This window comes from Lycium ferocissimum, unplaced genomic scaffold, assembly GCF_029784015.1.
Source record: "Lycium ferocissimum isolate CSIRO_LF1 unplaced genomic scaffold, AGI_CSIRO_Lferr_CH_V1 ctg13182, whole genome shotgun sequence".
NCBI classification, from domain to species: domain Eukaryota; kingdom Viridiplantae; phylum Streptophyta; class Magnoliopsida; order Solanales; family Solanaceae; genus Lycium; species Lycium ferocissimum.
In genome coordinates this window covers 13,291-26,580 of record NW_026714747.1, presented here as the reverse complement: position 1 = coordinate 26,580, position 13,290 = coordinate 13,291, and positions in this window count along the sequence as shown.

Below are 13,290 nucleotides of genomic sequence, written 5' to 3'. Positions count from 1 at the left end.
CTTTCTTGATATATCCATACTGATTTATTTATGTTTGCACATTCATTGACATTCTTTAGATGTCTTCCATGATTTTATGTACATGTTGATCTTATGCCATACATACTCAGTACATCATTCGTACAGACATCCCTTCTTGTGGACGCTGCGTTCATGTCCGCAGGTGTAGATAAATACGACGAGGATCTTTAATCGTAGGCTGCCTTCAGGTTCCAGTTCTAATTGGTGAGCTCCACTTCTTCTGAGTCGCCGAGCCTGATGTTTATATGATTTTAGTCAGTGGCGCGTCGAGCCCCGTCCCGACTTGTATACTTCGGGCCATGTTCATAGAGGCTTTTTGCGCTCGGCCTCGTGTATAGCTTAGTTATGTTCTGTCGGTCTTTATATTGGCGTCGTGGGTCTATTGGTCATATATTTATTCATGTTCATATCTAGCCTTAGCCTTATTTTGTCATTCGAAGCATAGAGAACACAAGTTATAAGTTGGTTCGCTCGATTTCCATAAGGTGTTGTGTGCCAATCACGCCTTGCCAAGGGTAGGGTGTGGCAAATTGGTATCAAAGTAGTTCTGTCCTAGGATTGTCTGCAAGCCGCGTCGGGTAGGTCCGTTTGATAAAGCGTGAAACCGCCACATTTATAAAAGTCAGGAGGTCGCGGGGCATTTTTGAATAATCGACCTTCTTTTTATCCTAGATCGTACATAGAGCCATGTGTACTCGTGTTCCCCTCCTTTTTTATTGTGTGCTATGATTTCGAAGAATGCCCCGTGGAAGAGGGGGGTGCCCGCGCCCAAAATGGCAAGACGGCAGCAAAGAAGAGTTGAACGAGAGCCACCGGCGGAGGTAGAAGAGGGCGAGTCTCATAACAAAGTCCCTTCTCGGACTTCTCATGCTCCACCCGTACGGGCCGGAGTGAGCATCACGTCGGGACGATTCGGGTTAACTAGGATAAGTTAGGGTTAAGACCATTCCGGGTTACGAAGTCGAGACGTGTGACCTTCGATTTTGTCATGTGACCTAAGTGTGTATGACGTTATTGGTATGGAAACATTAAAGAAACTTCGGGACCAAAGATGGAATTTGTGGAAGTTGCCAATTATTGAAAGAAAATGAGGAAACAAAAGGAGCCATGTGGCCGGCCACCTTTGGAGTGGGCCATGGCCACATGGTTGGCTATTATATGAAAAAAAGATGACTTAGAGGGATCATTTCTTCATCATCTCAAGACTTAGAAAAATCAAGAAACTTGGAGAAGAACAAAGCTTCAACCTCGGCCAAGAAGAGGAAAAAGTGAGTCCAAGATTTAGCCACCAAAAAAAATATTTCTTCAAGCAAACCTACTAATTCAAGAGTGCTTATTAGCGTGGAAGCGTTGTTGGAAGCGTTGGATTGTTCGTTTTCATCCTTGGCCAACTTTGGACAAATTGAGGAGTTGTGAAGAAAGGTAAATTCTAACCTTGTTTTATGAGTTATGGAAGGTTTATGTGTGTTGTTGTATGTTAATATGGATGGAATTCATGGAAATTTGGTGTTTGAAGTTGAGCCGTGTACTATGCTATTTAGCCGTGCATGTGTGTGTGTTGTGTTAAAGGTGGTGCATGAGTTCTATGTAGTATGTTTGGTTGTTGTAGAGTGTTGAAGTGAATGAAAATCATGAAGTGTGTATGTAAGTGTGTTGGCCGAATATGGCCTCTTATGTGTGTCAAGAAATGAATTAGTTTTCTTGGAATTTTGGTTGTTGTTGTCATGTGGATTTTATGTTGGAAATGAGAGTTTAATGATTCAAATTGGTATTGTAGGTGTTATGGGCTGATTTGGAAGGTTTGGTGCATTTAGTGTAATTTTTATGTTTATGGAAATGACATGGTTAGAGTATGAATTGTTGGAGCAAATCATGATTTGAAATCAAGGAATGTGTTAGAGTTGAGGTTCTCGGGTTTGGGGACCATTTCGGGTGGAATGGAGTATTTGTTGGGTTGTTGGAAATATTGCATGAATTATTTAAAGAGTTCTTGAATGTTGTTTGAATGGTTTTGGATTGATAATTGAATATGCGTTAGTTTGATTACATGTTGGTTTGTAAGTATGTAGTTGTAGTAAGCATAATTGGAATATTGTTGGAATGTGTGGAGAAGGATTATTAATGTTCGAATGTGTTTGAATTGATTATGGATATTGTTGGATTGATTGTTGGTGTTGTTGTGTTGTTGAATTTGGCCGAGTTGAATTCTCGGGGTTGGTCTATTTTCAGGGGAAGTGTTGCCCAAATTTCTACAGAATTATGTGTTAGTTTGGAAATGAGCTTCTAAATGCTTGGTTGACGTTGGTATTTATTAATGTTATGTAGATCTTGGAGAATTCGAGATATAAGTTTGATTTGGATTAGCGTTGTGTGCGAGCGAGGTATGTAAAGCTTAACTCTTCTTTCTTTTGGCATGTCTTAGTTGTACATAGGCTACGACACGAGTCTCGAGGAAATTCTACTCTCACAATCCGAGCATGGCTATGATTCGCGTTTGTCTTTTGGTACTCGTATGTTGATGTGAGAAAATATTGGTTTTGATGTTGTTGGAAAAATTGATTTTTAAAGTTGCACAAAAACTTGGTTTTCAAAAGAATTTTATTCTTAAACGATGTTGAAACTACGAACGCTCATAACTTTCGACTAAGGGCTCGGATTGCCTCGATATCGCTGTGGGAGGTTGTATGACGTGTGATGAGTATGTTTTCCATAGGCGGGCCCGGCTCGGGTTGACACTCGTCCGTGGGTCCCGCGACCTTCCTTTGTACATTTCTGATGACGTTTGAAAGAGTTTGGTATGACGATTTTCCCGATTCCCAAGTATGGTCATTTTACTTACTTTTTGAACCTATGATAACGATTTTATGCATATGGTTACTCACGACTCGCTCGTGCGTGTTGTTGGTACATCGTTCGCCGGTTCCGGGCCGGTTTGTTGTCGTGCGCACTATGATATATTCCGGTGTTATCCGTGTTACGGTTCCCGAGACCTCGCCATAGGGCCGGGTTCCGTTTATGGAGTTATCTTTGTGATATGGCTTATGATGTGTTGTGATGATGTGTTGCGTTTGGGGTTGTACGGAGATTTGAAACCTTCTGGTGTTATGTTGTGTTATGGCGCCATCGACAGGCGGGCGACCATATTTTCTGTGCCCTATGCATGCTCTCTATTTTAAAAATAAACATTTGGCATTTTGGAAATGTACTTACTTTCGGTACCTACTGTTTCGAGTGTGACTCAGATTTATTTCTCGTATTTTTCGCTTTGCATACTCGGTACATATTTCGTCACCGACCCCCTTTCTTCGGGGGGCGCGTTTCATGCCCGCGGTACGGACGACCGGTTTGGTGACCCGCCGGTTTAGGAGACCTATCTGTTTGTGTTGGAGTGCTCCTTTTATCCGGAGCCTACATCTTGGTACATACTCGTTCGTTGCATATGTGTGTGTGTGTGTTCGGGGGTACGGCGGGGCCCGTCCCGTCATATGATTTTGTTTGTTTAGAGGCACGTAGACGTATATGTGGGTTGTGTGCCTATCCGGTATATATGTGTGTTTGTATATTATATGTTTGTGGGCCGGTGCGCCATTTGCCCAACTTAGGCCTTGTATATCGGCTTTCGTGTTAAGTCTTGTTTATATGTTATATATATATGTTTGAGTTTGAGATGTGTTTGAATAGCGTTTGATATTCATATGTGCATAAGCCGGGACAAGCTCGCGGAGTGATGTGTGATTCGCGATAAATCTGGTTCGATGAATGCGTTTGGGTGCCCAACTCGGGCACTAGTCACGGCCTACGGGGTTGGGTCGTGACAAAAGTGGTATCAGAGCGGTTTGTCCTCGGAATGTCTACAGGCCGTGTCTCGTAGAGAAATATATCTTGTTTATCGGTGTGTTGTGCACCACATCTATAAACGGAGGCTACGGACATCTAGGATGTTACTTTTCTTTGAATCTTAGATCGTGCGATAGAGCCGTGCTGCGGATTTAAGATGACTCTTTTCGTCAACCAAATTGTTATATTTTTCGTAAGCGATGCCTCCGAAGAAGCACGCAAACGGCCGCCCGAAGGGCAAGGTGGTGGCAATGCAATTTGTATGTCAAAATAGGAGAGACTAATATTCGGGCGGTCGACGGAGTTACACAAAATACGGGCACGTGCTCGGATTTCTAGGGTTCAAAACATTATTTCATAAGGGACAATTTCAAAATCGAAGTCGTGCTTATCAAGAGAGATCGGAAGGCATCTCGGGGTTGGCCCACCGCGGGTCCGAGGTGGCACCATGGACGTTTGGAGTCTATAAGATCATACATAAAGATTTCCCCCGGTTTCGGACATTGGATTGCTTTCTAGCCAAAATAGAGTCACTAGGCTTCAATTGAATTGGGAATAGTAGCCGAGGATTTGAGGGAGGCCGTACGGTTCCGATATCGACTAACATATTAGTGGCGGGACAAGCTCGCGGACGCGGGTCAAGGAGCGATGATGATGACGACACTTCCTATATATATATAACATCCGGAGGGTATCTCGCGATTTCTTGACATGTAGCCATAAACTACATTATGGCACAAATGGTCTTCCGACAATTTAACAATTTTCATCCAAACTTCACGCCATGATATATCAACATTTTCCATATTCATTAACTAATTCAATATTATCCAAACATATTCGGTTCAAACGATATTCATAAATTCAAGCATTCCGCCAATTTCCATATTGATCCATGCGGCTTCCAAATCCCTTCAAGTCCAAACTCATGATAATTCACATTTGGAACCTTCTTTCATCATTACATAAAATCATATTTCTCATAAATTCCCATAATTACATAGGATTCCAAGGGAGCATTAAACCTTTATTTACATTACTAAGATCACAACAACACAACTAACAAACTAATTGGAATTCATTTCATTTCATGGCCCACGGGGACGCACACACACGATACACACACACCATATTACATAATTCTCGTCTAATTCTAATCATTATAACATATACACTTATTCCATAACATAAAACATGAAATTCATACCTTTCCTTCAATTTTCAACTCTCCACGGGCTAATTATATTACGACGAAGAGCGTCGAGCTTGTTATAAATTCAAGAAGTTGATTTTTGGATTAGCCTCGCACGGAGTTGCGAGATATTGCACTTTTGTATGAGTTGTTTCTTGAAAATTCTAAGGCCATTGTATATATATATATCCGGGGGTGAGGGGCTTTCCCGCTCAAATTTGCTTTCAAATTTTTCTTGGCCCAATTCATTGGGACGAGTTTACGGCCTTACACCAATTTCCTTCAACATAGTCATATTAACAAAGATCAAAATATTGCCTTATAACACACGGTCACAATTATTTCAAAATTTTGCCAAATATACGAAAACACGGGATATAACACGAGGTTAGCCTCGCACGGATTGCGAATGGCGGCATTGCGGATAGATTTACGTGGCACGTTTACGGCCGCCTTTCTCCGTCACTCTTACGCCCCCGGAGTTACGACAGAGGGGTCGGAGCGTTCGTGAGTATAATTTGGAATTTGATTCTCTGGCCCGGTATGCACCTGCTATAGTGGCGGATATGGCCGACCGAATGCATCGGTATGTGATAGGGTTGGACAGCTACTTGATTGACAGCTGCATGACAATGGCGGCGCAGACCGATATGGACATCGCCCGGTTGCAGGCGCACGCCCAGGGGATGGAAGACCGGCATCGGGCTGCGGGCCGGTCCGGTAGAGATCGTGATAGGAGGCCGCCCAAGAGGGCCAGATCAGCGGGGTATTCAGGAGATTCCCGGCGGGCGGCCTCAGTATCAGTCCGGTGGATATTTTCCGCCGCCAGGCCGGGATACACAGTCTGTTAATAGGCGATTTGATGACATAGGACCGTCCAGGGCGGATCAGAGTTCCAGGGCCTTAGGTCCTCAGGCAAGCGGAGGTTCCAGTCAGATGAGACCACCCAGACCTCCGTGCCCCCGGCTGTGGGAGGCCACGCCGGGGGAGTGTTTCCGTGCCAGCGGTGCTTGCTTTAATTGTGGCCGTCAGGGCCATCTGATGAGGGATTGCCCGGTCAGGGTTGGTTTGGGCGGTGCGGCGCAGCCTACCGGGTCAATTGCCGGTTCATCTTCTTCAGCAGCTACGCGCCCTATGGGTCAGGGTGTGCCGGCACCAGTAGGCCGTGGCAGAGGTCGCGGTGGAGCCCCCAGTGCTAGCGGTCCTTCGAACCGCATATACGCTTTGGCAGGTAGGCGGGATCCAGAGGCGGCACCGAATGCGGATCCAGGTATATGAGCCTTTATTGTAATGTTCTTATGTATGTGTATTTGTTGTATGAATGTTGTTTGATAACAGCGAGTAAGGATCCGAAAACCGATAATTAGGTATTTATAAATAACGACGCTCAAGGTATGTTTGTTGCCATAGAGAATTTGGGTATACGGAACGGAAAGTAGGCATGTCCGTAGGTGAGAAGTTAGTGTCGAGGTTTGGAGAGGGCTAAAATAGTAAGTGTGTTATGAGAGCGTTTGGGAATACGTAGAACTTCAATTTACTCCAGTTACGTGATGAAAGTCATGTGATAAGGCGGACGCGATTATGGGAGTAAAGCATCGTATTTCATCGGAGTTCCGAAGTTAAGCGTCTTTGGGGTGAGAGCAAAGTCAGGATGGGTGACCCCCAAGGAAGTTTTTGGAAATCTTGCAAGTTCAGATGTAAGAGGCAAATGAGAAGCTAGGATTGCAGCATAATGTGTGAATGGAAAGTTGAAAGACGAAATCTAAACCAAGGAGCAGTAGAAGAGTTCGAATTAAAGTTAGCAATAAGATAAAGAAGGAAGGAAAGAGTATGATTGGTAGGTACGACTGTGTGTTATGGTAATAACGGGAACTTTCCCCGAGATCCTTAGACAACCTCATAAGATTAGTTGAACATTCGAGGACGAATGTTCTAAAGGGGGGAAGGATGTTATATCCCGTGTTTGGAACGTCGGGACGATTCGGGTTAACTAGGATAAGTTAGGGTCAGGACCATTCCGGGTTACGAAGTCGAGACGTGTGACCTTCGATTTTGTCATGTGACCTAAGTGTGTATGACGTTATTGGTATGGAAACATTAAAGAAACTTCGGGACCAAAGATGGAATTTGTGGAAGTTGCCAATTATTGAAAGAAAATGAGGAAACAAAAGGAGCCATGTGGCCGGCCACCTTTGGAGTGGGCCATGGCCACATGGTTGGCTATTATATGAAAAAAAGATGACTTAGAGGGATCATTTCTTCATCATCTCAAGACTTAGAAAAATCAAGAAACTTGGAGAAGAACAAGCTTCACCATTCGGCCAAGAAGAGGAAAAAGTGAGTCCAAGATTTAGCCACCAAAAAAAATATTTCTTCAAGCAAACCTACTAATTCAAGAGTGCTTATTAGCGTGGAAGCGTTGTTGGAAGCGTTGGATTGTTCGTTTTCATCCTTGGCCAACTTTGGACAAATTGAGGAGTTGTGAAGAAAGGTAAATTCTAATCTTGTTTTATGAGTTATGGAAGGTTTATGTGTGTTGTTGTATGTTAATATGGATGGAATTCATGGAAATTTGGTGTTTGAAGTTGAGCCGTGTACTATGCTATTTAGCCGTGCATGTGTGTGTGTTGTGTTAAAGGTGGTGCATGAGTTCTATGTAGTATGTTTGGTTGTTGTAGAGTGTTGAAGTGAATGAAAATCATGAAGTGTGTATGTAAGTGTGTTGGCCGAATATGGCCTCTTATGTGTGTCAAGAAATGAATTAGTTTTCTTGGAATTTTGGTTGTTGTTGTCATGTGGATTTTATGTTGGAAATAAGAGTTTAATGATTCAAATTGGTATTGTAAGTGTTATGGGCTGATTTGGAAGGTTTGGTGCATTTAGTGTAATTTTTATTTTTATGGAAATGACATGGTTAGAGTATGAATTGTTGGAGTAAATCATGATTTGAAATCAAGGAATGTGTTAGAGTTGAGGTTCTCGGGTTTGGGGACCATTTCGGGTGGAATGGAGTATTTGTTGGGTTGTTGGAAATATTGCATGAATTATTTAAAGAGTTCTTGAATGTTGTTTGAATGGTTTTGGATTGATAATTGAATATGCGTTAGTTTGATTACATGTTGGTTTGTAAGTATGTAGTTGTAGTAAGCATAATTGGAATATTGTTGGAATGTGTGGAGAAGGATTATTAATGTTCGAATGTGTTTGAATTGATTATGGATATTGTTGGATTGATTGTTGGTGTTGTTGTGTTGTTGAATTTGGCGAGTTGAATTCTCGGGGTTGGTCTATTTTCGGGGGAAGTCTTTGCCCAAATTTCTACGGAATTATGTGTTAGTTTGGAAATGAGCTTCTAAATGCTTGGTTGACGTTGGTATTTATTAATGTTATGTAGATCTTGGAGAATTCGAGATATAAGTTTGATTTGGATTAGCGTTGTGTGCGAGCGAGGTATGTAAAGCTTAACTCTTCTTTCTTTTGGCATGTCTTAGTTGTACATAGGCTACGACACGAGTCTCGAGGAAATTCTACTCTCACAATCCGAGCATGTCTATGATTCGCGTTTGTCTTTTGGTACTCGTATGTTGATGTGAGAAAATATTGGTTTTGATGTTGTTGGAAAAATTGATTTTAAAGTTGCATAAAAACTTGGTTTTCAAAAGAGTTTTATTCTTAAACGATGTTGAAACTACGAACGCTCATAACTTTCGACTAAGGGCTCGGATTGCCTCGATATCGTTGTGGGAGGTTGTATGACGTGTGATGAGTATGTTTTCCATAGGCGGGCCCGGCTCGGGTTGACACTCGTCCGTGGGTCCCGCGACCTTCCTTTGTACATTTCTGATGACGTTTGAAAGAGTTTGGTATGACGATTTTCCCGATTCCCAAGTATGGTCATTTTACTTACTTTTTGAACCTATGATAACGATTTTATGCATATGGTTACTCACGACTCGCTCGTGCGTGTTTGTTGGTACATCTTTCACCGGTTCCGGGCCGGTTTGTTGTCGTGCGCACTATGATATATTCGGTGTTATCTTGTGTTACGGTTCCGAGACCTCGCCATAGGGCCGGGTTCCGTTTATGGAGTTATCTTTGTGATATGGCTTATGATGTGTTGTGATGATGTGTTGCGTTCGGGGTTGTACGGAGATTTGAAACCTTCTGGTGTTATGCTGTGTTATGGCGCCATCGACAGGCGGGCGACCATATTTTTTGTGCCCTTTTGCATGCTTTCTATTTTAAAAATAAACATTTGGCATTTTGGAAATGTACTTACTTTCGGTATACATTTCGAGTGTGACTCGGTTATTCTTGTATTTTCGCTTTGCATACTCGGTACATATTTCGACCGACCCCCTTTCTTCGGGTTGCGTTTCATGCCCGCGGTACGGACGACCGGTTTGGTGACCCGCCGGTTTAGAGAGACCTATCTCTTGTGTTGGAGTGCTCCTTTTATCCGGAGCCTACATCTTGGTACATACTCGTTCGTTGCATATGTGTGTGTGTGTTCGGGGGTACGGCGGGGCCTGTCCCGTCATATGATTGTTAGTTTGTTTAGAGGCACGTAGACGTATATGTGGGTTGTGTGCCTACTGTACGTGTGTGTGTTTGTATATTATATTTTGGGGCGGTGCGCCATTTGTTAGCCTTGTCGGCTTTCGATATATGTATATATATATATGTGTGTTTGAGTTTGAGATGCGTTTGAAGTAGCGTTTGATATTCATATCGGCATAAGCCAGCTGTATGTGATTCGGTTCGATGAATGCGTTTGGGTGCCCAACTCGGGCACTAGTCACGGCCTACGGGTTGGGTCGTGACAGGGATAATCCGAGCTAACTATGAAAAGTTAAGAACAAGACTATTTTTAACTACGATTTTATTTCAAGGCACGAATTGCTTATGATTTGTTGGCATGGATTAGTAAGAAAATTTGGGGTCAAAAGTTATTTTTGGAAAGTTGAAAATTCAAAAAAAAAAAAAAAAAAAAAAAAAAGAGCCATGTGGCCGGCCATCTTGGTGTGGGCCATGGCCACATGGTTGGTTAATATATGTGACTAAAGATGACTAAGTCATCATATATTCATCTTTTCAAACTTAGAGAAAAATCAAGAAGCTTTGAGAAAGAAAGGGGAGGCATTCGGCCATAGAGAAAAAAATAAAGGTCAGAAATCCTTTCCCAAAAATTATTTTCTTCTAGTTTTCCCACTAATTGGAAGGTCCTCTACAACGTGGAGTGGTTATTAGAACAAGCCAAGCACTTATTCTTGCGAAAACAAGCTCTAGCCGAGTGGAAGGATTGGGTGAAGAAGGTATGGTTCAATCTTCTATTTTATATGTTATGCACCCTTTTATGGATGTTGTTAAGTGTGGAAATGAATAAAATCGTGAAAATATGGATGTTAGAATTGAGCCGTGTATGTTTGTGTTGTAGCCGTGTGGTGTGTTGTGTAGTAGAAGTAATGGATTAATTGTATTTAGTATGTTTGAGTGTTGCTATGAAGTGTAGAAATGGATGGAAGTCATGGAAGTGGTGTGATGATGTTGTGGCCGAAAATGGACCATTTTGTATGTTAAAGAATGAACTAATATTATGTGGTATTTTAGTTGTTGTCGTCATGAATTCTATGTTGATAATGAGATTTTAATGAATCAATTTGAAGTTGTGATGGTTGTGGGCTGATTTGGAAGCCAATGTAACTCTTATGTAAACTTTATATTTAGGATAATGACATTGTTAAAGAGTAGATTGTTGGCGTAGTTCATGAGTTCTAGAAGAAAGAAATGCGTTAGAGTGGTTATGTTGAGTTGGGGAGAGATTTCGGGTAAGGTGGAAGTATGGTTGGATTGTTGGAAATATTGTGTTAATTGTTTAAAGTGTACTTGAATATCGGTTGAATGGTTTTGGATTAATAACCGAATGTATAAACGTTGGTATTGGTTTGTATGTAAGTAGTTGAAGTGAGTATATTGGAATATTGTGAATGTTGTTGAATTATGTAAAAAGAGATACTAATGTTAGAAATGCATTTTGAATTGATTATTGATGTTGTAGTTTGGTAGTTGGTGTGGTTGTTGTTGAAATTGGCCGAGTTGAAATCTCGGGGTTGGTGTATTCTTTCAAGGGAAATCTTTATTTTTCGAATTTGATATTCGTTTGGAATCGGGTTCCTAAATGCTCTTAGCTAATGTTTGGTACTTAATGGCATATTGTAGAGCTTGGGAAGTTCGCGACGTAAGATTGGATTAGCTTCGAGAATAGACGAGGTATGTAAAGCTTGTCTTTCGTTTCTTTTGGCATGTCGTAGGTCCAAGTTATGAAATGATTCCGAGGTGGCTCTATTCTTACAATCCGAGCATAATTAAGATTCTTAACCGACCCTTGATATTCATATGTTTGATGTAGATGAGTTATGGTTCCTATGCCCCTTGTACGGTTGGATTTTTGAACATTGCATACGAAGATTGGTTGTGTAAAGGTACTGGACAAAATGTTCGTAACTACGAACAACCGTAACTTTCGCGGCAACGAGCTCGGATCGCCTCGAAACGTTCGTAGGAGGTTCCATAATGAGTAATAATCCTAATCTTCATAAGCGGGCCGGATTGGTTGATATTCGTCCGTGGGCCCCAAGACCTTTCTATGCTCGATTGTAATGGTTTTCTTCGAAAGCACTTAATAGGATTATCGTCTTAACCCACGATCGTCTATTATTTAATCACCTACCGAGTTTGTAACGACGATTATGATCTTGATTCTTATAATTTACTTCACATGATTCTGATGAGTGCCTATGATATCCAAAGTTCTATTTGATATGATTCCGAGTAGACATTCGGAGGAAACGTGATTTGACTATGGTTTGGCCTTTAAAAGGAAAGTTCGTTTGATCATTCCGTCGAGTCGATAGTGATGTTCTTTATGTATATGGTTTCTCACTACTTCGTTCGTGCATGCCATGGTTACATCCTTCACCGAGTCCAGGGCCGGGTATGTATTCGTGCATCGACTTTTGGGCATCATTCAATTGGTCCCTCACTAAAGAATATATGTATGTATATGATATTCACGTCCCCACTAGGGGCCGGGTACGGCTATGTATGTGATATGGTAATCTCGAAAGGGCCGGAATAACGAGTCCCTCATATAGAGGCCGGGTACGGTATACATATGACATTTCACCGAGTCCCTCACTAGAGGGTCGTTGACTATATATGTATATATATATGATTACATGATGGCTATGTATGATGATTATATGATTTCACTCAAGTCCCTCTTGTAGGGTACGGTATGCGTATATGATGACATTATGATGCACGGACATACATGATATATGATTTAAAGGCAAGTATTCGATTTTATTCTTTCGTTTTTTTTTACGATTTCTATTCTTGTTTAAAGATTTAGTTATGATCTGTTTATTGTATCCCTCTTTACATACTCAATACATATTCCTATACCACCCCCCGCACTTTTCTTCGGGGAGTCTCATTTCATGCCAGATGGTACGGACGATTATTTTGGAGCGCCGCCGTTTAGGACATCACTCGCTATTTGGAGTGCTCCCTTGTTCGAGCCCATATTTGGTACGGAACTTTTGTTATATATGTACATATCTATTCGGGGGTACGGCGGGGCCACACCGTAAAATATGATTCATTACTCTTGAGGTACGTAGACATGTAAAGGTTGTGGGTAGTTCGGACGGTCGCGTTTTGCGTTCTATACATTCCGGGTTATTTGTATGATATGTATATATGTATGAATATTGTGGTTTGGTTATGTATAAATTCTTAGCATGTTTACTATGAGTTGATTATGGTTGGTAGAAGGTACGAGTGCCCAGCTCGGGCACTAGTCACGGCCTACGGGGTTGGGTCGTGACAAAAGTGGTATCAGAGCGGTTCGTCCTCGGAATGTCTACGAAAGTGTCTAGTAGAGTATATTTATCGGTGTGTTGTGCACCACGTCTGGAGGAAGCTAACGAGACATTTAGGATACTACCCTTCTTTCGATCTTAGATCGTGCGAGTGTGTTATAAATGATGATCCTTCTAACTATTGTTATGTTTTCGGCGATGCCTCGAGAAAGGCGAAGTGCCCGGAAGGGCAAGTCCACGGCGACGGGAGAGACTGGGCCGGATGACTACTAGGGCCCGTGCCCGAAAGGCGGAGGTTGTACCCCGTCGGTCGGTTCGCCACCCCGTCACCATCGAGGGGCATAGAAACGGCGA